The 26,115-nt window shown below is 58.2% G+C and overlaps 1 protein-coding gene across 5 annotated transcripts in view; it reads right to left on the bottom strand.

The window, feature by feature from the left end:
- The window catches only part of ZMIZ1 (zinc finger MIZ-type containing 1), a 234,133-nt gene that overhangs the window by 145,877 nt on the left and 62,141 nt on the right, over positions 1 to 26,115 (bottom strand). For 3 of the 5 annotated variants that reach the window (XM_053909631.1, XM_053909626.1, XM_053909630.1), the window contains exon 3: positions 2,474 to 2,553. The exons of 1 other annotated variant lie outside the window; for it this stretch is intronic. The gene's annotated coding sequence lies outside the window, so the exon portion shown is untranslated. The remainder of the gene's footprint in view (positions 1 to 2,473; positions 2,554 to 26,115) is intronic. One more of the 5 variants, XM_053909628.1, reaches the window with a different exon arrangement.

The raw sequence follows: 26,115 nt of genomic DNA, 5'->3' as shown, positions 1-26,115 counted from the left end.
TTTTGGCGACGAGGAGCTCACTACCCACTCAGAGGGCAACTGAAAAAAATCTCCAGATGGCTCAGACTCTTGGAAAGCTGAACTTGAGGATGCCAGGGAGACGGTGTGGCTGCCATGGAGGGGCCCGAGCTCTGCTGGGCCAGTCTGCTGGGCAAGGCTGTCCTTTAACATTAGCTTGCAGAGTGAAAGAGCTGGCCCCTCACTCCAGCTGTCGCTCCAAATTATAATAGGACCAGGCACCAGGATGTGGCAGTGAACAAACATCATCACAGTATCCGTTTCTAGTCTGGCACCTGCCCTTCACCCATTTTACAGGTGGCAAAGCTGAGTCCGGGGAGAGGCAGTGACTTGCTCAACGAGGCCCAGGGAGCTGACGGTGAAGGGCAGAGCCTCGCACAGGCTACTGCAGGCACTGACCATCTGTCAGCCCCAGGAAGAAAAGGAGGAGAGGCGTGTCCGCCACCCCACCCCCAGCCGTTTCTAGGACACTGAGGTATTGATTACCACCCTTGCCTTGGAGTGGTTTTCTTTTCTTTTCTTTTTCCATCAAGGCTTTCTAGTCTGCCTTTTTTTTTTTTTTTTAAATAAACTCCAAGCCGCTCCTATGATTAATTACCAGCTGCCTAATGCTCCGCCACTAGCAATTTCTGGAAAGGGAATGAATTACCTTGAAACACATCCGAAAAGAGAACCCACCGTGAAGGAGAATTCAGAGGTTACCTCACAATTAGCAGTGGGTCCCCCTAGCCTTATCGAGTTGCCGGCAGGCCCTCTGGGGAGGGGCGGTCGCCAGCCTTCAGGGGCCACCCTCTGGTTCCTGAGGGTAGCGGGGCTTGGAGGGCCAGGCCAAAGCACAAGGCGGAGAAGGAGGCGGTTTCCTGAGCACCCACCTCAGGCCGGCCTGTGGCTCCGCCCCTGGTCTCTAAGGCATCATGGGCCGCTTCATTCCACAGTTCAAATCCCCATGCTGCTACTTACAGCTCTATGGGTTTCTTAACCACTTTGAGCCTCTGGAGAAAGGACGAGGCACTAAACACACCTCCTCACGGGATTACTGCGGGGAGAAATATGTATTTAAGGAGCATGGTGCCTGGTACACAGTAGACTCTCACTAAGCTCTAACATTTAAAAATATTTCAGGCTTCCGAGCGTCGCCGTAACGGCCTTCCCAGCAGGGCTGGTATAATTATCCCTGTTTTCTGATGAGAACCCTGGCCCCCACTCTCACGAAAGTGAAAGTCTTGCCCAAGGTCACGAGCCGATGGCAGGGAGCCGGGACCTCCTGCAGCCCTGCCCCTTGGTTCCAGAGCCTGACTGAAGCGTGCAGCATCCCAGGGCTTGCCTGGCCCTGTGTCTGGGCACCTACGAGCACGGGGGCCTCAGGAGGGGAGTTGAGGGCAGCAGGGACATGATCAGGCAAGGCCTCATGCCAGAGCAAAGACTCTGCCTCCCCCCGCTGGGCCCCAGAGCCTTGGGACAAAGGGCCCTGGCCCAAGTCAGCACTTTTGTGAAGGCCTCTCATCTCTGGGTTGGGAACCACAGAGTAAAGAGGGATTACACAGGTCACCCTCTGGCACGGGGCCAAGTGCGATCAACCCTAAAACGCCTCTCTGTGATGAGACACGCTGGTGTCCAGGCCAGAGGCAGGGCCGGAAGGCTCAGCCTCAGAACCTTCTGGTTCCTGCTGCTCTTGGGAGCTCCCTGGGAGCCCCCACCCCCTCATTATGTTGGATGACCAGTCCGTGTCCATCCTGGCATTGCTGGGCGCTCAGGGAGGAGGGGATGCGGGAGCTGCGGTGTATGGAAAGAAGGAAGGGTCCCAGGATCCTTGACAGTGACTCTGACGTGTCCTCCTGAGCGCCTCTGGTGCCAGGTGTGTCCACGCACCTGTGCGGGCAGGTGCTGGGAACCCATCCCATTTTTACAGACAGGTAATTCAAGGCACAGAGAAACTGCACAAGGCCACGGTGGACAGGTGGCAGAGCCAGGATTTGAACGCAGTCACTCTTGACTCCAGAGCCCAGAGATTCGTGCGTGCACCTCAGCGTGTTTGCGGGAGACAAGGAGGTGGCCAGACACACCGCCCATTTCAGCAAATAGGCCTTTCTGCTCACCCAGGCCTCTTCCTGCGTGGCCGCCATGTTGCTTGGCATACGGGGCCCACGCGTCCCGGGCTGAGTGGTACAGACACAGGTGCTGCGCCAAGGCTGGGGACCCCAAACCTGCCCCTCTCCCTGGGTGCTCTCCCCCAGCCCTTCCCCGGCAGGCACTCTGGAGAAAGGCCAGGTCCCAGAGGCCTCTGGGGCCGACGAGGTCTAAGCAGGGGGCGGAGCAGCACCCAGTCCCGCCCACCAGGGCCAAGGCCCAGTCAAAGGCTGGGTATGCCAGGGCTAACACCTAGTCACTACTCAGGACGCGCCTGCCCCTTCTCCAAGCACCTGGGCCAAGCCTTCCCCACCCGCCGCACACCTACCTCAGTGACCCGCGAACCACCAGCGTCCCACGTCTGGTCAGCAGTGCTCAGCCCCCGCACCTCACTGCAGCTCCATCCTGCTGCAAGGGGAAGGGGTGGTCAGAGGGGCCCCTCTGGAACCGATCGGGCTGCCACTCCCCCCCACCCCCACCCCCCCACCCCCACCTACCGGGCAAAACCAAGTCATCCCCATTTGACAGATGGAGAGTCAGAGGGGCTGAGCGGAAGAGGGGCATAATCATGGAGTGCCCTGACACCAACAATCCCCTGACACCCCCATCTGCCCGTTACCAGCTATGTGGATATGCCCCTGGCCTCCCTGGGTTTTGGTTTCCTCACCTGTCAAATGGGATCACAAGCTCTCTCGGGCCTTCTAGGAGCATCTAAGGACATACGGGGACAGAAGCACTCAGTGTTGTTCATTCATTTGCTCAAGAAACACTGAACAAACATCCTGAGCTGTGAATGGGACGGGGGTTCCTATCCCTGTGGGGGTTCCAACAGGTAAACGCTGCATAATTAGAAGGGGCATCTGCCAGAAAGAATGAGTACAGGGGCTACACAACATGGAGTCAAGGTTCAGGGGAGCCTCCCTGGGGAAGTAAAGTCAAAGGATGAGCCAGAAGAGAGGCAGGCCAAGATGCATGGAACAGCATTCCAGGCAGAGGGACCAGCATATGCGAAGACTCAAAGACAGGGAAGAAAGCCTGCTTCAGTGAAGGACTTGAGAGCGGGCGGGTGGTAGGTGTGATGAGGGAAGGAGAGGTGGGTGAGTGGGGGTCAAGGGGCATGGCCAATCACTGAGAGCCACGGGAGGGTCTGAACAGCCGAGGGACATAACCCTAGTTCCAGTTTGAAAAGATTCCCATGGCTGCTGGGGGAGAAGGGCTTGGGAGGGACCCTGGGAGGCAGGGAGACCGGCATGTAGGCTGTTCTGGGGGTCCAGACCAGAGAGAGTGGTGCTCATAGCAGAGGGAACAGCAGGCAGAGAGGCAGGGGTGCACTGGGTATGTGGAGATGTCAGAGGGAGGGAGAAGGCATGGACACCCTGGTCCCCTGTCCCCCCCACTGTTGATTATCCTCACAGTTGGGGGGGAGGTTCCGACCCGCCCACCTCCTCAGGGGCCACCCGTGCTTTTTTACTCTGTTCTACCTCCCTACAGATCCTGGAGGACCAGACCCAAGGGCCTGGCAGGTGGACTTCTCTGGAGTCCCGGCCACAGGGTGCCAGCCACAGAACCCCAAGTTTGGGTCCCAGCTTTGAAGGTGCCTCCCCGGGGGGCTCCAGGCAACTGCCACGCTCCGTAGGCCTGCACATCCTCCTCTAAGAAATGGGAAACCGGACTGCGGGCTGAATGCCTCTCGGGACGAGCCCCATGGCTAACAGAGGGAGAGGGAGTGTGCAGGCCACATTAGTTGTGGGCTCTCACACATGCCAGGGGGCCGCTGGAGGCCTCAGACCTGGCCCACCCCACTGGGCAGTGGGAGAGAAGTGGGTGCTGTGGCTGGTTCAAGTCTGTGTTTCGCCCTCTTACCAAGTGTGGGGCTTAGCACAAATTTGTTAATTAAACCCTTCTGTGCCTCAGTTTTCTCATCTGTGGGATGGGAACACAGGGAGTAGCACACATGAGGGTCGGAGGGGCAGGTATGTCAGCTGAGCCATAAATGACCTTGCAGGGGCTGGTGCTGGGCTCTATGGAGCATTAGGCCCCAAAGCCCCAAGCCCCCAAAGCCAGGGCTGACATCCCCGCCCCAGCAGGGAAAGACAACGTCTCTGCGTCCTAACCCTTTGGCTCTGGCAGCCCCCAAACTTCTTGCCGTGGGAACAAAAACAGCACGTGTATTCAGAGGCTCTGACTCTCCCATTTTTCAGAGGAGGAAACTGAGGCCTGAAGAGAGTCAGTGCCCACCCCCATCCCAGGGACACGCAGCAAGTCAGTGGCTGGGGCAGAACCGGAATCAGCCTCCTGCCTCCCCACCACCCACAGCTCAGGCCTTTCCCAGAGGCGAGCTGGCCCGCAGACCCGCTGACAAAGAGAAAATAATTATTTTGGCAGCTGAGATAGAAGCCAGAGCCGGAAAGTCCTCGCTCACACAGTAAGCAACGTCCAGGCCCCAAGGAACGACACCCGCCCATCCTGCCGCTTCGGGGTACTCCAGCTCACGGTGGCTCCGCGCGGGCCCCGTGGCCCTCAGCCACCCAGGCTCTTTGTTGGGCCCGTGCAGAGGGGCAAACAGACCAGAGAGGGGAAGAGATATATCCAAGGTCACACAGCGAGCGCACAGAGATAGGCTGGGGGCTATCAACTTCCCTGTGAGCTTCAGAGGGGCGGGGAGTGGGGAGACAGCCTGGCCAAGGCAGCCTCTGACTATGAAGGCCAGAAGGGCAGAAAGGGGCTTGCAGACTGCAGCTCAAACCATGCTTTCATTCTCATTGTGTGTCTGGAGCTCCCAGGGGCAGGGCAGGACAGGGCAGGGTGGGAGCCCATTTTGCAGAGCAGGAAACCGAGCTCTGAGGGAGGACAGCGTGGCCAGAGGTATCACAGCTGGAGAGTGGCAAGGCTGGGCCTGGGACACGGCAAAGGTCACTCTGGGGTGGGGAGTGTCCCAGGACCCAGATACCTTCCACACACACCCACCTTCCCGACCTTTCTTCCTGCAGGGATGCCCTGGGAGGACCTGGGCCTGAGGGGAGGTACAGGACTAGCTGCTTGGGGCTGAGGCTGGCCCAGAGTAGACGCAGGGCCAATCCGGGATTGCTGGAGGGCCAAGGTGCCTGTGCCACAGGCCATCCAGGATATGGGGCACCCTGGAGACTCTGTGCCTGTGGCTCCAGGCCTGTGGCTAAGTGACTGGTTGTTCCCTACAACTGCCGAAGGTTCGGAACCCACGTTCTGGGCTGGAGCCCTGGTCTTGTCCTCAGTGGTGAGGTCGAGAACAAGGGTGGGCAGAGCTGGATTGGAATACTTGGTTTGCCCTTTAATGCTGGGTGACCTTGAGCAGGTCCCTTGGCCTCTCTGAGCCCTCATCTCCTTTCTAAACAGAGACTGGTGACCCCTCTAGCTGTTCACCCATCAGCGAGGCTTCGAGCTGACCTTGTAGAGCCCAGGATCGGCCAGAGCATTCACTTACCCACAGGCCACTGGGGGAGGGGGTCAGACTGCCCAGTGTGGTCTGTAGGCAGGTGGCCGTACCGATGGCATCCCTGAGCTGGAGTTCAGGGTTCCGGTCACGTGCTGCTAATCACGTGAACACATGTGCTCCTTGGGCCCTGGTGGCTGTGACAGCTTAACGCGAAATGGGCGTGTCAATACAGGTGCCACGTAGGAAGGAACAGGTCAGGGGATGGTGGCTGTTAAAAGTTTGAAGGAGGGGGAAATTACTCAAGGTCATAAGTGGCCAAGTTGGGACCAAAACGTGGTCACATGGGACGCACCCAAACTGGGTCTAACCTCCTGCTCCACCGGCTGAACCGACCTAAACCAGCTCCCGTGGCACTGACCTTCCTCACCTGGGCTGTTTTTATCCCCATTTCACAGATGGGACAAACAGTTGCTGGTCCTGCGGGCCAGGGGCCCTGTCTTTGGCCCTGCGCAGGGCGGTGGCCTCAGACCCAGTTCCCAGGCTCACTGGGGAGACACGGGTTCCCCCACCTCAGAGATCCACCCGGGAAAACATCCCCTTACATGACCCTGGGAACAGGCCCCTCGTCCTACCCTGGCGGCCGGTACCGGCTCTGGGAGCAAGGCAAATATTTACCGCGATGGTTATCCAAACCAGGCTGGCGCCCCACCTCCCACATTCCTGGAATACATGTTCCCTGACCTCATCACGCGGGGGGCGGTGGGGGGAGTGGGGCAGTTGGGGGAGAGGAATCCAGACCATGGGGGAGAGCCAGACGGAGAGGGTCCTGGGCCCAGGTAGAAGTTGAAGGCTGCTGGCCAGGAGGAAAGAAGGCAGCTTTGAATTGTGCTTCTGACTAAACACCCAGTAGGAGAGGCCCCAGGCTGATCTTGCAGGGCAGGGCACTGACCTACCCGCAGGCCCCTGGGGGAGGGGCTGGACTACCCCAGTAGGTGTGTGGGGGGGCAGGGGGTTACATCCATGCGACCTCTGAGATGCCTCACCCCTGCTGCCAATCACCACCCCCAAACACACGCGCGAGGACACACACACACATGCCTGTTGTGCCTTTGGAGTGAGAAACTCAGCTTGCCATAAACACGCAGAAAATTCTTCCATCTCTCAGGGCTTCCTCAGCGGCCCCATAAGCCCTCACTGCCCCCATTCCATCCATCCTCAGTACAGTCCTGTCACCAGGGAGCCATAAAGCCCAAGAAGCGCCCAGCAGAGACCAGAGCGTTAGAACAGGTACTGTCTCACCCCAGTCATACTTTCAACAGCTCTGCCCATCGAAACCCCTTCCTTCGGTGCCCAACGACCACCTCCACCATGCTGCCCTCCCTGAGAGTCCCCCAAATGATCTTTCCCATTCCTGAACCTCCAGACGCTTTGATGCTGTTTCCTTCCTCCTCCTTGCACAATTAAAACCGGGTGCCTGATCATCTCTTTGGCTGTGAAACCCTTGTCCACTCACTCTAGGTACAGCAGGGTTGAGCCCAGAGGCTCAGGTGGCCCAGTGCCCAGGGTGGGACTGAAATCCTGAGCCTTTTCACCAAAGAGAAGTAGCCGCAGCTGGCCTCAAGGAACAGATAAGAAAGCAGACCTAGTAAGTGGTTGTCTGGTGTGGGGAGGGGGGGGAGGCGGGGGTGCAGAACTCCTGGGCAGGGCTGTCCGAGAATCATGAACTAACCTTGGTTCAATAATCCTGTCTGTCTTCACTTCGTCTGAGAGTATTTGGAGCTGTTCTGACAACCTGCCCACACCCAGGCCCAGGGAAGCCCAGCCCATGCCCCTGGGCTTTACGCCTCCCTCTCTCCAGTGTGGAATCTTGGCAAGTGGGGGGGGGGGGGGGGGTTGGTGGTGCAGACCAGTGTCATGGGCTGACCTCCGGGACTCAGGAATGAAGCGTAGGCCTGGCCGGTCTGCTGCGGGGCCCTGATGGATGTCTCCAGGTGGGGACAGCCCCGGTGACAGGAGATGCCCAGCGCAAAACCTGGGGCCGCGCCCTGGCACCGTGGGGGACCCAAAGAGTGGGAGTTGGAGAAGGGTAGGGGCTCCCAGAACTGCCCTCTCCACCCTCATAACATCTGAAATTGGTTTCCCCTTTGTGAAAATGGAGAAATGACTTCTGGGGGTTGTTCCTTCATTCCATCCATCCATCCATCCATCCATCCATCCATCCATCCATCTCCTTCTTTCAACAACTACTGACAGAGGAGGAAGAGAAGGAGCAGGGTTGGAGTGCGGGGAGGGAAGGCAAGGTCAAAGGCCAACAAGTGCTAGCCTGTATGCTTCCCAAGGGTGTCTGCACACTATCTAACACGAGGTGGGTGAAAACACCGAAAGTTGGATAATTCTAGGACAGAAGTGCTGGTAGGTGTGCCCACCTTGGCCTGGCAGCAAAACAGGGGGTCTGGGGCATCACCCTTTTGGGCAGAGTCTCTCACGCAGGAGGGCAAAGGCCCAGGCAAAGACAAAAGGCACAGGCTCCTTCTAAGGCTGACTCAGGAGCAGGGCCAGTGGGTCTGTTCCCCAGAGATGGGCTTCCCAAAGACCACCTACTCCCAGTCCCTTTCCATATAAATGGAAAAAGCATGCCAAAGCTGTGCACGCTCCTGGGGTAAGCTCTGCAGCTGAGGCTCTTTCTATGCCCACCCTCTCATCAGCCCCTTGGGGGTGGGCATAGCCTCTCCCTTGCCAGGGGCTAGGGTCTTGCCCGGAGGAGCACCCACTTGGGCTTGGCCAAACCAGGGCCCTTGGCACCCACCCATCCCACTGCTGATGATCTAAATTGAATTTTCTGCCAACGGGCCCCTCTTAGGGACTCAGTGTCCTGCCTCTGCCACCTGGTCCTGCACTGTCCGTCTGAGGACACTGGATGGAGCTCTGGAGCGATACCCCTGCTCTCTACCCCTGGCACGTCCCCAATCCCGATTCCTCTGCAGCAGTAACAGGGCCTGACGGAGGCTCTCAGAAGAGTCCTTGGAAGTCCTCAGTTTAAGCTTGCCACCTTACCCAGGAGGGCACATAAGTCCAAAGAGGAACAGGGATGGGCCCAAGACCAAGACGAGAACCCAGGTCAGTTCTGGTGTTGACAAGAAGGTAAGGTCACCTGTCCCCCAGGTCTCAGTCTCCTTATCTGGGCAAACACCTTGCTGGAGGACTAACTGAGCTGACATTTCATCCGTGATCCATACAGGGCTGGGCAGCTCCACGGGCAGCCTGGACTCCAAGCCCTGTGCTCCCCCCACTGAGGAGGTAGGTGGAATGATCGAGAAGCTGAGGGGCACGGGGGCTTCCAGTGGCACAGGCACCCCACCTACCACCGAGTGTTCCCAGTGACCCCCCTCCTGGGCCCAGGCTAGCCCCCAGCGGTCTCACTCCTCACACAGGCATCCCTCTGGGATTCTGGCCACATGGGGGCCAGGCCAGTTTGAGGAGGTGGCCGAGGCCCAGATTTACAAATGCCAGACAAAGGAAAGCCCTGGTCTTGCGAGCAGGAGGTAGTGGGTCTGAGCTCGGGCACCAATGTCACCCAGGCCTAGATGAAATCCTGGTTTCGCTGTTTGCAGGCCACACGTCCTTAGCCAAGTCCCTGTACCTACCCCTGCCTCTGTTTACTCAACGTTGGGCGGGAGAAGGTTTAATTGGGGTGAGTGCGTGGCTCACCTCCTTGGAGGAGCCAGGCCACAGGAGGTCTTGCTGTTTGTAGGAATGCCAGTCCCCCCCTCCCCCCGTCAAGGGCAGTCCAGCAGTGGGCTGCAGGGTTGTTGCCGGGAAGGCTGGGGAGGGAGGGGGTTGTAGGGGGCGTTCATCATCATGCTGCACTCTGCGGCCTATCCCAAGATGCTCACCGATGCAGCTGCCTTGGAGAAGCCTGCCTGTCTCCACCCGGCCCTGCTTACAGGGAGGTAGGCTCCAGTCGGCCCTTTGCCTTTTTACCCTCCTTGACCTGGGCCAGTGCCTTCCCATCCCATGATGTCTCCATCTTCCATCTGTAAAGCGAGAGGAACAGCCCCAGAGCCTCTCCCTGTCACAGCACACCCAGAGCGTGTCCCAGGGTCCCCGCCAGGAGGCACGAGGACCTCCGTAGCTGCTTCCCGGCGGAGGTGTCAGGATCAGCCTAGGATGACCTCCTTCTCCCTGGAGTCCGGGGTCTCCCTGCATTCCTTCAGAAAGAGGGGCTCCTTCGGCCCAGCAACTTCAAGGGATTTGGGGGGAGCCACCTCTCACGTGCCCATCAATCCCTGGGGCTGCCAGAACCTGACCTCTGGGACTGAACCCCTGAACAGACTAGAAAGAGAGGCTGAGGCCAGCCCCCTGATGGGTGTCTTCTTCCCGTGGCCCCCAGAACCTCTGGAATGTCTGTGGGACGAATGAATGAGCGGTGATGGGAGGTGCCATGTGAAAACAACTTTAGGTCAGAGAACACGGTACCTGCCACGTCCGGACCAGGCCTGGCCCCAACGGATGCTGCGCGCTGGTTAGCCTATTGGGTCTGAGAACCCCTGGCCAGCCGCCCCCCACCCCCCACCCTCATCCTTCAATCTGGGAAAGTGTGGCTCAGGGGAGGGGACGTGCTAAAGATCACCCCGAGTGTCGGGGGCGTCTGGGACCTGGAGTCCAGGTGGCCTGACTTGTCTGCCTTGGCTCTGGGCTCTTGGAAACAGAGCACGGTCAGCCCCACAGAGCTGCCCACAGGCGCAGCTGTGACTGGGAGCGAGGAGGCAGACAGGCACAGGGAGGCCAGAACAGCACGCAGCCAGATGACACAGAGGCCCAACAATTCCTGACTCATGGCCACCCATCCCGTGACTCCACCCACCGCCAGTGTCCCCACCCTGGCTCACACCCCACGGCCCACTGCGGTCTTGAGTCCCCACCAGAAAGCCACAGAGGGAGGAAGGAGCAGTGGGGCCCCACCCAGGCCTGGGTGGGAAGCCCAGACCAGTCCAAGGAGGGGGGGACACGGATTGCGGGACACGCAGAGGAGGAGACATTAGTGCTGAGCCTTGCCCCTCCCTGCGGTGCCCTGCACACTTCCAGCCCGAGACGGTAGTGCCTTGTGGACCACGGACCCAGTCGAAAGGAGGAAAACTGGCCCTGCTGAGCCACCCACTTGGGCCAAGCTTCTTAGCCACATGACTCCTTTTGAACCAGAGCCCTACTCCTGGGTGAACACAGCAGGCTCCCCTGCTGCCAGTTCCTCTCCCCGACAATGCGCTTCGCCCCTATCCAAGAGCCTCCCATGGCTCCCCACCATCTACGAGGCTCAGTTCTAACTCTTCAGCTCTATGTTCAAGGCCGCAGCCTGACTCCGAGCTGTAACCTTTCCCTAAATATGTCTGGGTCTCCCACCTCTGCACCCTGCCCACGTCAACCCTACTGCCAGGCACGTCCCTCGTGCCAGTGGCCTGAGGCACCGGGGAAGAGACGAACACCCACCGAGGGGCTGCAGAGGTCAGACACGGTGCTCGGACACTGCCCATTTGGCAGGTGGAGACGCTGAGGCTCAGAGAGGCAATGTGCCCAAGGCCACTGTCAGCACCCTGCAGGGAGGGGCTGGGCTGCATGGACCTATAGTCCTCCTGGTTACTCACAGGCTCTCAGCTGGTCCACAAGCTCTGGGTGTGGCCCCGACTCTGCTAGCCCATCCGATGTGATGGCAACTCGGGTCTGCTCGCGTGGCATCCCGCACCTCCCTTTACGCCCCTTTGGGAGCGGCTGTTACCCCAGGTTGTACCCCCTGCTGATACTGAGCTGGGAGTAGGCGCCTGGCTCGGGGAAGGGGCCACGGGTCAGAGAAGCAGGGCGGCTCAGTGGCCGAGGACACAGACTCTGGGGCCAGCTGCCTGGCTCAAAGGCCAGCATAACCACCTCGGCAGGCTGATTCGCTTCTCTGTGCCTCAGTTTTCTCCCCTGGAAATGGGGATGAGAGGAGCCGTGTCTTCACAGAGAGGGTGAAATGCGTTCTCGTACACAGGGTATTCCCGCAGCACCTCCACAGAGGACCGCGGAAGCATTCGAGCTGGTGCTATCACGATCTCATTCCTCCTTGTGCCTTAGGCTCCACATCACAAGTGAAAGAGAACCGAAGGTCTCAGAGCACCTACCAGGAGGGAGGGGGAGGACAGGAGACTGGGCACCACCCCCTCCCTGGCTCCTGGCCCCTAGCCTGCTAACCAAACCAGGCCCGCCGGCCTGAGCACAGCAGAGTACTGCAGAGACCCCAGCATGCGCCCTCATGCGGCTCCTGGGAGGAGAGAGAAAGGCAGGTTCCTTCCGGGGTGCAGAGGCCCAGCCTTGCCCCTGTGTTGAGGTCCCAGACGTGGAACGACCCAGAGAGGGGCCACACCAGCATCATCACCCTCACCCACCATGGGGACATCAGCTGCCGCCCATGTCTCTCTCCCTGCTTGGGGCTCATCATAGACAAAGTGCCCTGGCTGGACTGGAGACAGCTGTTTGGGATGCATGAAGGAGGCTCTGGGGCACGTGATTCCAAACCTGGCTGTCTTTATAGGGTAGAAATTCACCTACCCCCAAATCCTTTAGCTCATGAGATGCTCTTAGCTGGGCAGAACTCCTTCCTCTCCCTTTTCTTTCCACGGACGAGGCCCGAGTGGTCAAGTGACTTGGCCAAGGGCACGGGCAAGCTGGTGGTGGATCCTAGACCCCAAACCCTGGTCTCTGGGCTCCCGGGCCTGGCCCTACTATGAGGTTTCTCTTCCCAGTCCCCTAAAGGTGACTGACTGTCTGGGAGAAGATAAGTCATCGGCATGTGTGGGGTGAGGCATGGGCGTGGGCCCAAAGCGTCCATCAGCGGGAGGCTCTAGGAGGGGGTCAGGGCAGGTCAGAGGCAGGACAGCCGGAGCGCCCGAAGTCCGGCTTCCTTTCTCAAGAGGGTATGATTCCTGGCGCAGCCCCCACGGGAAACAGTAGAAGCGCCACCCGAGGGAAACATGGGGTGGGACAAAGGGGGTGCCGGGCAGGGTTTCCTGTCGGGTGGGTGACCTGTGTGGCCGTGGCCCTGGGGCCAGGCCAGGGTTGGGCTCTGCTTCATCCCTGGCTCAGGCCCAGACCACCCTGAGTCCCATCCTCCAGGCCTTCCCTGGCTTCCTGTCCCACTGGCCCCACCCAGGCCCGGAGAGAGGCGGGGCCCTGTGGAGGCCTCCTCAGAAGGCTTGAGTTTTCTGGGGCGAGAGTGGGCAGGCTGCCTGGCCTGTTTGGTGGCCTTTGGCCTCTGACCTCTAGACCTCCGGCTACTTGTTTCCTAGCAAAAGGACTTAACAAAAGGCAGCGGGTTTTCTTCCCAGCAGCTCACAGCTCCAGGCACAGCTGAGCGGGGGCTGTGGGGTTCAGCCCCCCCCCCGGGGGACTGGAGTGACTGTCTTCTCCCACTCTGGGCAGAGGGACAGTGTCACTTCTGAGGAGCCATGAGGAAGGGACGAGGACAAGGGAGAAAGCTGAAGAAGGATGGATTTGAGGCCTCAACGCAGAGCTTCCTAGAGGGCAAAGATGAGGGACAGGATAGCACCAGCTGCAGAAGGTGTGACCCCCTCGCTAGGCAGAGCAGCCCCCACACATGTGGGGGAACAGCATGTGGTCAAACCACAGCACAGCCCCCGGAGTAAGACCCCTTCATCCCACTCCCCACTCTGCACGCCTGAGTCCTTATAAGTGTCAGCAGTCTGGGTGGGATGGAAGCTTGGCCCAGGGGCTGTGGGGTCACCCATGGCCTCTGGGAGAACCCGACCCAGTCCCTGTGTCTCAGGAGCTGGAAACTCACCTGTCTACAGGTGGGGGTCATGGTGGGAATATGCAGGCTGGTGGCCTGGCCCAGTGAGGGGGAAGAGGTTTGAACAAAGGCCTTCAGCCCCCAACCCTGTTCCTCCTGGGGTCCTAGGGCACAGGCTTTGGGAACCCCAGCATCCCAGGTCTCTCTCGAGGCTGCTGGGCAAACAGGTGCCTCAGAAAGCAAACAGGCCAGAATGTCCAGAAGACTCTTCTGGCCAGCCGCAGACCCACAGCCTCTCATGGCTCAGCATGGATGGGAGGTGGTCTGGGCCTGACTGGGGCTGGGTCTTGCCTGAGATCGCCCCGGGGACAGGAGCAGAGCTGGGAGCCAGGTCTCTTGCGTGTACCACGGGCAGCCTAAGAACCTCCCTGGGGGCCATGCTGGGATGGGTCTGATCCCTGGGGCAGGGGCTAACTTTGGCCATGCCCTGGCTGCCCAGTGTAGCCATGTTCCAATCAAACAGACCCTGAGGGGGCCCAGCTCGATGCTCTGCCTGGAGGGAGTGAAGCTCAGAAAGTACTCTGTCAAGGACGCCGGAAGTCTAAGGCCCACGGGCCTAAGGTGAGCAGGGTAGAAGACAGAAGCCAGACTCCAGCCTGGGGGTAGTAAGGCCACACGTTCCCAGGGAGAGTTACTAAGACAGCCATGGGCAATTTTAGGTTTCCTGACTTTGGAGGCATGCAAGCTGAGGCTGGGGACACACAGCCCTAGGTGGCATTCTGGAACTCTTGCCCTAGTAACCTTATAGCCACCCTTGCCCAGGATCCACATTCAGTTGTGGGTGGCAGGAGGGTTGGCTTGTGTCACCAGCTCAGCCACTGGCCACCCCACTTCTCTCCCTTTTTTGAACAGGAGTGCACCAGCTATAACAGAGGGGCCTGGAGCTCATGTGCCCATGAGCCCCTTCTGGGTTGAACACCCCCAAATCCGATCACAACAGAAGCAAGGTCTGACAATGCTCTCTGTGCCCCTCATCCTGGGCACCTGGGGGGGCTCCGTCAGCCCATCTGGGGAAAGTATGCCTAAGCTTGCCCAGAACCCAGGTAACCTGTGGGGTCAGCTGCACCTGAGGGGGATCCAGTGGCTGCCTCTTTCCTGGTCATCAGCTTAGCCTGGACCCTTGGTCTGCCCTGGGACGTTGCTTGATGCCTGCGCGGTAGTGACCATCCACGGGGCCAGGGATGCGTCTTTTACGGAACACAGGCCTGGCACAGACTTGGCCACCAGAAAGTGTTTGTCAAAAGAAGGAGAACGAGAAGAAGCAGGGAGGAAGGAGGCAAACAGATACATGAACCCAGGTGGGCTCTCAGATGCATGGCTCCCACAGGCCACCACAGCCCCCCTCCTCCTCTAGGTCCCAGGGGACTGTGTCCTCTAAAGCTAAGGCATGCCGTTCTGGCTGGGCAAATCTGGAGGAAGGCCAAGGGAGGCCATGCTCAGGGGGATCCTGGGGCTGCTGTTTCTCCTGGGGCTCTCTGGCCAGGTGGCCTCCGAGAAGGCTGCAAGGTACCCGGGGTTCAGGGCCTCTGTACTCTGCCTACATCTGCTCTGGCTCCCCCTTCTCTGGAGGCAGGGGACTCTCACCCCAGCTGCTCAGTCTGTGAGGCCCTAGGTACTGTCTCTGAACCTTGCCTGCTGTGCCCTGCCTGGTGCTGGGGCCCCACCTTCTTGGAATGGCAGTGGCATGGGACACGGCTGCTTCGTGACAGGTACGTCAGGTCTTTGCAATAAAAGGCGATCCTGCCCATCCAACGGGAGGAAAATATCTCACAGGTGTGGGGGTTCCACAGAAGTTCCAGAAGATCTGTGTTCTGACAAGCTTACTCCTGGCCTGGCCCAGCTCAGGTCCTGGCACATAGTAGGTGCTTAATACCTGTGTTGAACTCATCGGTGGCCTGCTGGGTGCATGTGGGAAGGCCTGAGTCAGGCCTGCTGAGGGGCCAGCACTCAGCAACTCGCTCCAGGGGACATGACAGATGGTGGGTATATACGCACAAGCCCCTCTCCGTAGCCTGGGGCTCGGCCCTTTTGAGCTCTTTCTGGTCAGAGGACGTTTCAGGGCTGGGAGGGTTTCCTGTAGTCAGCAAGCCTAATGCTTTTTCTTGACAGATGGAGGTAGGAGAGGCCCAAGGAGGGCAGGAGATCAGAAGCAGGCCATTCCCCCCCACACCAAACCCAGAGGCTGCCCTCTGTCCCCAGTGATCCTTATGTCCACCAGCCACGCCAGTGTGGCCCCCTCCCCTGGCTCCATATCTCAGCCCCCTGGCTACAGCCCGCCTGAACTGCTTACTTAGACAAACAGGGGAAGCGGCCACGTGACTGGCTAAGGTTTCCTGAACCAGCGATGGACACACACACACACACACACACACACAACCACTCGCAGTGGGTCAGGTGGTCATGTGGCCCAGCAGGGCAGGGACTGGGTCAGCTCAGGTTCCCATGTCTCTGAAGGACAAGTGACTGGGCCTGCCTTTCTTCACCCAGAAGAATGCCTTCTCCAAACACTTGCTTTCTGCTTCCTGGACACGCCAGGAACATGCTGGATGGGAAGAGAGCGGAGTTGGGGGAGGAGGGGGAGGAGCCTGCGTCCAGCCTGCTGGCCTCCGTGTGGTGTTTTCCTTCCGCCCTCCCCACCCAGAGGGCAGCTGCCTGCTGGGAAACTGTGGCCGCTCCGCCAGGGAGAATCCCAAAGCCCAGCATTTGGATGTGGGGCAGGAGGGGAGACGAGGCTCAGGGAGGAGTCTCCCCGGGAGTCAGTGACAGACCTATCAAGGCCTTGTACTTTCCCATCAGGGGTTCTGAAGCATGGCGCAGCCCTGGGGACATCCAGGGAAGAGAAAGGGTGCGAGAAGGGGGTGTCTACTCCAAGTTAGCGGGAACAGCTCTGCCTCTGGTCTGTTCGGGAAAAGCCTGTAGGCCAGGGTCTTGAGGGCTCTTCCGGCTCCGGGGGTTCTGTGCCTCGGATGCTTCCCGGGAATGGCAGCCCTGTCCCCACAGCCCCGAGACTGGCCCGCCCAGGGAGAAGGGGGTCACATCTCTTGACAGGCAGAGCTGAGACAGGCTCCAGGATGCCACCAGCCCCCGGCCCCGGCCTCAGACCTGACCCCCAGCACTCCATCCGCACAGAAACCGCCACAGAGGCTACAAAGAGACAAGGGGTGTGGCTGGGAATTCTCAAATAGAAGCCACTTCTGGCCAGGCCACCTGGCTAAGTCCTGCCTTCCTTCTTCCTAAGTCCTTCACCGAATTCTCACAGTGACCCCACTAGGTAGGTAATGCTGTCACCCCATGTGACAGATGAGGGCTCAGCAACCTGAAGGTCACATGGTTAGTAAGGCGTGGGCCCAGAGAGCCCGCCTGCAGCGTCTGTGTTCTTATCACAACCCAGGGTTCCCAGGGCCGGGCCCCCAGCTCTGGGCTGGCTCGTCCTCTACAAAGCCCTTGACAAGATTTCTGAGGGCCAGGCCTGGGTTCCCCAGGGATGCACACCCAGCCAACCCTACCTGTCACCCCTGTCTGTCCCAGGCAGCTTCTGTGGGGTCCTGAGGGTGCAGGGACGAGCGGGAAGACCGGGTGTGAAGGGGAGAGCGTGGGCAAAAACGAGGCCAGAGAGAGCTGGCAGGGGTGGGGGAGGGTGGAGAGAGGCAGGAGAGACACAGAAATAGAGGAAGAGCAAAAGAGGAATGGTTGGAGAAACAGGGTCGGGGGCCAGGAGAACCGACAGTGGGAAAGGGGGCAGGCAGGGGGGAGGCAGAGAGGAGGAGGGGAGAGGGAAGACACAGCCAGAAAGAGCGAGGGGTAGAAGGGAAGGGAGGAGGGAGGGGAAGGAGAGGATGGGGGGTAACAGCCCAGGTGCGAGGGGGCAGGGGAAGATGGCAGGGAGGAGAAGCAGAAAGCCGGAAAGGGAGCCCGGGGTCAGGGAGGGAGAGGGCCCTGGAAAACGGAGAGACAGAGAAAGCGCCCCCGCCCACCGAACATTAAATACCTAACAGGAGATGACAAATCAAATGGGAATTACTGCGGTAAAAACATAATTAGAAACTTGATTGAAGTTAAACAGAATTTACATAACACTGCAAATTAACTTTACACGGAAACTATTCACTGGGAAGGCAATGAAAAGGCATTTCATTAGTAATCTATATTTAAACAATAGGCACAATAGAGCCTTCTGATGAGGAACTTGGTGCCTTCAACTAGAGCGAGTGCCAGAGGCTGCGGGAGGACAGAAGGCTGTGGGCGCTCCAAGGGTAAGTGGGCCTAGTCCAGGGCCGCATCCCCCACCTGCTAGTGGGGGCCGGGGCTGAGTGGACGCAGGGGGTCAGAGAAGATTCTGCTATGGGTTCTGCCCTTGGCTTGCTGTGTGGTCTCGGACAAGTAACTTACCTTCTCTGGGCTTCCGTTTCCTCATCTGAAAAAAAATGAGGAATTTGGAGAGGAGGCTTACAGGAAGGTGCCTTGCAAGTCTGGGTATTCTAGGAGAGCCCGGGAGATGATGGAGGGCAGAGGTTAAGAGTCTGGGCTTGGGATTCAGATGGACTCGGTTCAGAGCTCTGCCCTGCAACTTATTAGCCGTGGCATCATGAAAGCGTCTTCCTCTCTGGTCCTGGTTTACCCATCTGTTCAATGGAGATAAGTCCACTCCCACCCGGACATCACCCAGGCAGTGGAAGGATTTAGGGAGAGACTGGGTGGGGACAGGCTTAAAGAAAAATGAGTCTAAAGGCGCAGGATTACTCGTCCCATCCGCTCAGCACACTAATTCGATTACCTGCAGCCTCCTGCCACAGAGCCGTGTATCATCAGAGCGGCTTCCCATAGGTCCCCCTGTCCCCGGTGCAGAGTCAGAGGGGCATCTCCCCAAGGAACTCGGGAGGGCGCCCCCAAGTCCCTGCCTGGCCTCATCCTATTCTGAGCAGGGAGAAGTCTCCTGGGCCTCGGCCACCTCCCAGTCATACGAGGCCGGATGCCCAGGCAGGTGGGCTGGACCGTGCCCCTGGAACCACCCCCGGCCCCCGGCTGGCCACATGCTCACTCTCCCTCCCATCACACTTCTAGGGCCACACTGAGCAACTGTCCTGCCTCCAGGCAGCGGCTCCTCTCTGCAGCCTTCCCTGACAGCACGTGGGCATTCCCTCCGCTGTGAGCTGAGAGCTGAGCATAAGGTGCCACGGACTCACAAAGGTGGATGCCTCCCCCCGCCACCCAAACTCACGCACAATCGCCCACCAAAGGCAGAGAGCTCCTCTGCCCTAACTGGTGAGCGTGAGCGAGCAGCTCTGACACACACACTCATAGTCCAGGAAGTTTCTACGGTTTCTTTTAAGATAAAGGATCCAGCAGTGCTTAGAGATTCAATAGGAAGCTGCTGGGTGCCCTTCCCCTGCAGGCAGCTCAGAGCAGCCGCCTTGAGCCCTGTGTTTTCAGACAAGTGCTCCAGGCAAGGGGGAGGTCTCCTGAGCCCAAGAGCCTCACAGAGGAGGTGGGAGGTCAGGACAGGTAGAAGCTTCTTAAGAGAAAAGTGCAGAGTGTGCAGACATCAGGGCAAGGGACTCAGCTGAGACCAGAGAGTGCCGGCCCAGGTGACAGGGAGGATCCCCGGAGGGACGTGGGCTCACCCTCAGCCTGGGCGCTCACGGGCCCCTGGTTTCTCCTCCCTCCCTTCCACCCCTCTCCAAATAGGGCTCATTGAGTGAGGCATCTGAGCTGTTCCCTGGGCCTGGGGTGTCCTTCCCCAGCGTTGCCAGCAAAACTCCCCTCTTCCATCAAGAGCCTGCTCTCTCGGTTCTCCCACATACCTGGCTGCACCTTCTCTGCCCCCTTACTGCCTCCATCGTCTCTTCCCTCCCTCCAAGGGCTGGATGCCCATGACTCAGACTCAGGCCTCCGATCTGCTCTCTTTCCACTCAGTCCCGAGGTGACCTCATGAGCCTCATGGCTCGCAACCTCTTTTGTGCACATCGGCTCCCACATTTCTAGCTCCAGTCAGGACCTCTCTGCCTCCCAGACTCATATATCCAACTGCCTACTCAAGCTTTCCACTTGGGTGTCTCAAAGGCATCTCCAAGTTCACTCCTCGGCTTCCTTCAGCCCTCCCCCACCATCATTCCTGGCTGAGAAAATGACCTCTCTGTTCTACCAGTGGCTCCTGTCCTGAACCCAAGAGCCTTCCTTGACTGTCCCTGTCTTCTCTCATCCAGCACCTCTAGTCCACAGGCAAGCCTGTCTGCAAGGTCTCTGGAGTACATTTGGACTCCCATGGCCCCCCATCCCTTCCCCTGCCACCCCTAGACCAAGCTGTCACCCTCTCTATGTGGGTCCCAGCCATGTCCCTGCTCCACTCTTGTCTGCCTGCATGAGTGGGTCCCCCAGGATCTCTCTGATTTCCCAGCCCCTCATTCACTGCAGCCACATGGCTTCCCTCCTACTGCCTTGAACATGCCAAGCACCCGTTTCCCTCCCTCCTTCCATTTATGTCTCTGTCCATGACCATCCTTTGTCCAAGGATGTCCACTTTACCCCACCCGGCAGACTGTTCCTCTACTCTGCTAACTTTCCTTCTTAGAACTCAGCATCACCTGACGTATCATAAATCACATTTTAGGTATTTACTGTCCCTGCCTCTTCATGAGAATGTAAGCATCATGAGGAAAGGAAGTTTTGTTCATTTTATTCCCTGCTGTGTCTCCAGAACATCAAGCAGGTCCCTGCACGGAGACTTTCTCAAGGAACATTTGGGGCGTGAATAAATGAGCAATGTCACTTCCTCCAGGAAGCCTTCCCTGAATGCCTGCCTGCAGAACCAGCCCATGGCCTCTCCTCTTCCCTTCCCCATGCAATCAAGGATACTACACAAGCCCTGAGCGCTGAACTTATGGAACTGGGCCCGGCTCTGGGATCACGTGTCTGCCCCCACTGCCAACTGCACCGTCTCAGGGCAGGGCTGGAGCTGATACACCTTCAAAACCCAGCCCTTAGTTCAGGCCTGGCTTGGTATAAGAGTCGTGAGTGTTTGATGCGCGAGCTAATGACTAAATGGATGGCCGGAAGGATAGGTGGACGAGCTGAGGAGTAGACGGACGGATGGATGAGTGACTGGTAAGGATGGGTGGTGAGAGCATGGACGGATGGAGGGGTGGGTCCCACCAGGTCACACAATAGAACTGCTGGTTGCTTGGGCTCAACAGCCAGACTTCTACAGGGTGAATGGACCAGGCCAGAGCAGGGTAGCAGAAGTCAAGGTGCAGAAACTGATCATGGCAGACAGGGTAAAGCTGAGCCACTTTGCTGGTGACCAGACCTTGCTGTGTGACCCCCGGAAGGACCATTCACTTCCCTGTGCCTTGGTCTTTGCAGTCTAAAAATACCGATAACCATTCCTGCCCAGAGCTGCCAGGGAAATCACTCTGAAGTTTCAAATACTGCCACAAAGGAGTCCACAGCCACATTTCCAATGACTCACATGTCTGGCTGGTTCTGCCTTAGAAAACCCTCTCTTCTTGAGCCCCGTCTGGCCCTGCTGACCTGTGGCCTTACTGCTCAATCCACCAGGCCTAGGACTCCTGGCCATGCCCATGGAGTTCAAAGTGAACCAGGTTGCTAAGACAGATTAATGCCAAATAACAATCCGGACCAACTGATTCATTCACAGAGTCCTCAAGAATTGGAATAAATGGTGACCCATTTCAGAGATGGACACACTGAAGCCCAGAAGCATTTTGTGCCGGACACACACAAGGAGTTACAGAGAAGCCCGGGTCAGGGGCTGGGAGGAAAGCTGACAACCCTCAGCTCGGGGACCACCCCCCCACCCCAACATCGCTACCACGCCCCTGGCCAGGTTTCAGGGGAAGGCGGCAGGGGTCTGTCGTTACCTTTCTAGGTCTGGCAGCTAAGTGAAGGACAGCGGCTCTCTTCCCCACACCCCTCACAGCATTGGTCTGACACCCTCAGGCTCTTGCTACTTGTCCTGGGTACAGAGAGACGGGACACGTGTGAATAGCCAGGGACACGGACAGTAGTCCACTCCCTCCCACGTCGGTGCCCCACAACCAGGCTAATCTCAGTGGCCTCTCAGGCCACTTACACACATCCCGGGATGCCTGATGTATCGGGGGCCCTGTCTCCCCCACCCTGCAGTGCTCGGGCGAGCCGGCCAACTCCACCTAGCGGGAGCCTTTACAACTAAAAAACATATCTAGGTTTTGTTTCTTCTGGGGCTTGGCGGCTTTCGTGTTGTTGTCTTTTTCTTCCTGGTGAGAAAAGCAGAAAGCCATGGCCTTCCTGTGCGGCCCCCAGGCAGGGTGACAGGGAGAAGCTGTTGGGGTATTTTTAGCCAGCCACAGGCCCCCACAGTGTCTCCTCTCTGCTGTGCCTGGCTCCGGGGAATTATCTCACACGGCCGGCCGGCAGCCACTTCTAAAGCCACTCTCTGACCCCTGCCTGAATTCCTTCCTCATTATGAACTGCTCACCAGATCTGTGACCGGCACTTGGAGCCATTTTCTGTGCACGTACCTCTTCAGAAAACCAGCCCCGTCCCTGACCTTCGTGATTCTTGGTCCCAGCTGAGTCCTAGCTGTGCAATGATTTAATTAGTATATATATATTTTTTGACTTAGTATTTACCTTCAAGTCCCTTTCTTTTTTTTAGCTTCAATAAATCTGGCCTTGTCCACGAAATAAGTGGTTTGATATGCTAGTTGTATATTGCCAATATACCTTAATGAATATAAAACCAATGAAAGAAAAACGGAGGTCTTTCCGGGACTATCTCATTCGGGGATCTTGTCACAGGTTACCAGAGTTCTATGGGCCAAGCTTTGGCAAACTCACTGTTGTTTATCAACAACCCTCTCTTTGTACAGAAGGAGAAAGAGTCATGGGGAGGGACGGTTGGCTAACAGGGCCCCGGAATCTGCTAGCATATAATGCCAAGGGAGGTACAAGGGGGTCAGAGTCATGATGGGCTAGGAACTTAATACTGTCCTTTCTTCCCAGCGCTGGGCAAGACCATTTCTTTCGCCAAACGTGAACTCTGCTGTGAGAATCTAGCCAGGTGAGCACTAAGGTCTTGTGAAGAATTTGGTCCCGGGATGGGGTGTCCCCATGGAGGGCTGCAGGCCACGCCGAGGACCAGGGTCCAAGATGTCTTCTCCCAACATTCTCTGAGGCCTCTGGTTCACATCTGCCCCTTCCATCAGGCTCCCTCAGGCCAGAGTGGGTCAGCAGGGGCTAGAGGCATAACCGCCTCTCCAGTTAGATTTGAAAGCACAGAATGTCCCCCTGAGCTCCTGTGGCTCCAGGGTGGCCTTTCTGGGCCTGAATGTCCCCAGGTGTGCCTCGAGGGGTAGAGCCGGGTGACCCCAGAGGCCCTGGCTTCTAGTTCTTGGACCTCACTGAGCCCCCTCCGTCCTTTCCCACTCTGCCCGAAGGTTGGAGACCCTGACTGGGCCCCCAGCCCTGTGCCCCGGTGCCTGCCCCTCCCGCTGAGAACAGGATGTGGGTGTCAGGAGGTGAAGGAGAGTGTGGGGTCGGGGTGGGGAGTGGCCTCGGGACTGACTTCCTGAAGCCTGATCGGTTTACCACAGTCAGTTGGGCCCAGGACCGCACAGCTGTGAGTTATAAATGTCCCTGTCAGAGCCCAGGCCGAGAGGCCCTGCTGCTGGTGGAGGGGCCAGGGTCCACAGTACCCACGTCTCCAGGGGCCTCCCCAAGTGAGGGCCCGTCCTCCAGGAGGCCCTCCATAAGTGTCCAGCCTTCACAACCCCTGGGCTCTCTCTACGGTTCTTGATGTGACAGGGTCTCATACCACCTCCCCCTGCCCACTCTTTGCCCTTCCAGGTGTGAATCTTGTGGTTCCAGCTACCTCGAGAGCTCTCAGGGGGCAGGGACCAGGCTGGGCCCCCACCTGGCACTGAACCTGGGACTTGGCATACAGCCAGCCACCCTGGTGACAGCCTCAGGGGCAACTGTTCCAACTCAGCAACCTGCTTCCCACGACCCCAACCGCCCCTTGTGCCTGCCCACTGGGGCCCACATGGGGCAGAAGAGGGAAGAGGGGGGAGGAGAGAGGACAGGGCTCCAGCCTGCAGCACAGGGGCACTCAGGCACAGGGCTCTGTGCCCAGCACATCCGGGGTCTCCTGCAGACCTTTGTCGAGGGTCGCATTCTCCCTGCTTGCTCTCCTTAGGGCTCCCTCGAGCCCTGTGTGTGGGGTGTGGGGTGTGGATCGCAGTCTGGGGTACTCAGGGGAGAGCCTACAGGCTGAGAAGTTAGCCCCCTTCAGCCCAGAGGCCTGGGCCATCTTCCTGCTGGGGTCACAAGGTGAGCAGCACAGGGCTGGGCCTCAGAAATACAATAAAGGAAATGGGAATAAGCGGCAGGGGCGGGGCGGAGGCGGGGGGAGCGCGTCCAGGCTTGCAGGGCCTGGAGCTTATACTATTTTAGGGTTCTCTTCAGAAATGTGTATAGAATTACAAATACATATTTATTTATTAAAAAAATTAACATTTATTTATTGTTGAGAGACAGAGCACAAGCAGGGGAGGGGCAGAGAGAGAGAGAGAGAGACAGAATCTGAAGCAGGTTCCAAGCTCTGAGCCGCCAGCACACAGCCTGATACGGGGCTCGAACCCACGAACCTCGAGATCATGACCTGAGCCGATGTCAGACACTTAACCGACTGAGCCACCCAGGCGCCCCTACAAATACATATTGAAAACGAGAAAAGAAACAACAACAAATTCCTAGAACCTAAGGAGTCCAGGCCCCTCTAAACCATTTACGGGAGATGCTCACACAGACATGTTCCTGACAGCAAATTCGCCGCCCTGCCCCACCTGGAACACTCCACGGCTGCCTGCAAAACCCCCACCGTCCCCAGGGCAGTGCTGGGTGGGGCCTGGAGACTAGAGCTTGACGACTTCCCTCGGTGAGTCTGCCTCTGATAACAGTGATGCAACTGACAATGATAACGATACCTAACATTAATGGACCTTTATCGGGTACCATTCGAAGTACTTCATGTGAATTAACCCATTTAATCTCCCCACAACCTGCAAAGTTCATACTATACCTATTTTCACACATGAGGACACAGCCACAGCAAGGTTAAGAGACCAGCCCAGGGTCACACAGATAGGATGTGAACCCAGATAGCCTGGCCTTGGTACAGTTACCAGCCCTCAACCGCTGCTCACTGGTACTGCTCTGGAGGGCCCGGGAGAGTTTTCTCTGACTCAGAGCCTCTGACAGCAGCGGCGGCCAAGGGAAGACATTTGAGTTAAGCCCCCTCTGATTAAACCATTTCATTCATTCTGCACAAATCCTTACATACCAGCACCAAGAGCTTGGCGGTAAACAGCCCCCCCCCCCCCCACTTCCTTACTCTGCTGCCGTCCTCTCTATGGGCAAAAGTGGGCACCCCATTTGACTTCGAGGGGCTAGGGAGGTGTCCTAGAGATGGGCTGGGCCCACCCAAAGAGACCCTCAGCCTGGGGGTGAGGAGTGGGGTTCGCTGAAGGTCACACAGCATGCTGTCCAACTCCCTCATTTTACAGACATGGTGAGAACTGTGGCTTCCCCAGGGTCACCCAGTGAGTGGTGACCCCATGTGAGGTCCAAGGCTGGTTTCTGTAGGGGTGGGGTGGGTCGCCAGCAGCCTGGGGAACGGTCAAGACCTGGCGCTGGTGGGCCAGGCTGAGAGGGAGGACGCACCCTGCCTTTTAGCCTCCTCGGAACAGTGCCTTTGTTTTCTCTCTTTGTTTTCCATCTGCCCGCACCCCCTAGCCTTCCAGGCTTCCCCCGATTGTGTGCCGGGCGATAAAAGGGCAGATGAGCTGGAGATCTCTGGCGGCAGTCACCTCACATAGACACCGTGGCGACGGCGGGTGGCCAAGGGAGGCCCTGGGCGGGTAACTGGGCTCACCACCAGCTGCGCGGAGTGATTTTCTGAGGGGCGCTTTGCACATGGCCCTCAGAGTCCTTTCAGCAGCCCTACGAGGAAAAGACAACCATCTCCCATTGTACAGAGGGACCCAGGACTGGGTCCCTGGCCTCCGAGATTTCCAGTGGGCCATGCTGACCTTGGTCCTGACCTCTCTGGCCACCGTTAGACTGCTTCTGAGGACAAATGATTCCTTTGAGGTGGACTGATTCCTACAGACTGCAGGGCTAGGAGAGAAGGGCATGATCCAGGGACACTGTTGGCCTGGGCGTGAGACGGGGCAGTGGGGGCCCACAGGCCAGGGACTGGCCAACCCTGACCTCAGGTCCCTGCTGCTGACCCCGGCCTCGCCCGCCTGGCCTCTGGACCTGGTGTTCTCACACCCTCCCTGAGCATGTCCCCAGCTTCAGTTACTAGATACTTCAAGCCACATCTGTGTTCCCTCTAAATTATTTACGTTTTGTTATTTAAATCACTTTCTTTTTACTTACTCTCATTCAAAGCAATACAGTCTGTGAAATCACGGGTTTGCTATATTCTATATTTTTTCTAATTCCCATGAAAATAAACACATAATCTTAAGATCTGAAATTCAGACACTCGCAGAGGTCCTGGTAGCCCACAGAGCTCAAGGCCCGATACCATGAGCGGAGGCAGGTCCCGGGAAAGCTGGCCTGGACTTGGGAGGCAAGCCTCTGTAGGTGTGCTCAGGGGCCTGTGGGAGCAGAGCCCAGGGCTGGGCGGGGAAGTGGGAGAAGGTGTATGTTTCCAG

This window comes from Panthera pardus, unplaced genomic scaffold, assembly GCF_024362965.1.
Source record: "Panthera pardus isolate Hobbes unplaced genomic scaffold, ASM2436296v1 HiC_scaffold_22, whole genome shotgun sequence".
NCBI classification, from domain to species: domain Eukaryota; kingdom Metazoa; phylum Chordata; class Mammalia; order Carnivora; family Felidae; genus Panthera; species Panthera pardus.
The sequence above is the reverse complement of the archived record's forward strand: the minus strand, read 5'-3'. Positions and strand labels throughout refer to the sequence as shown.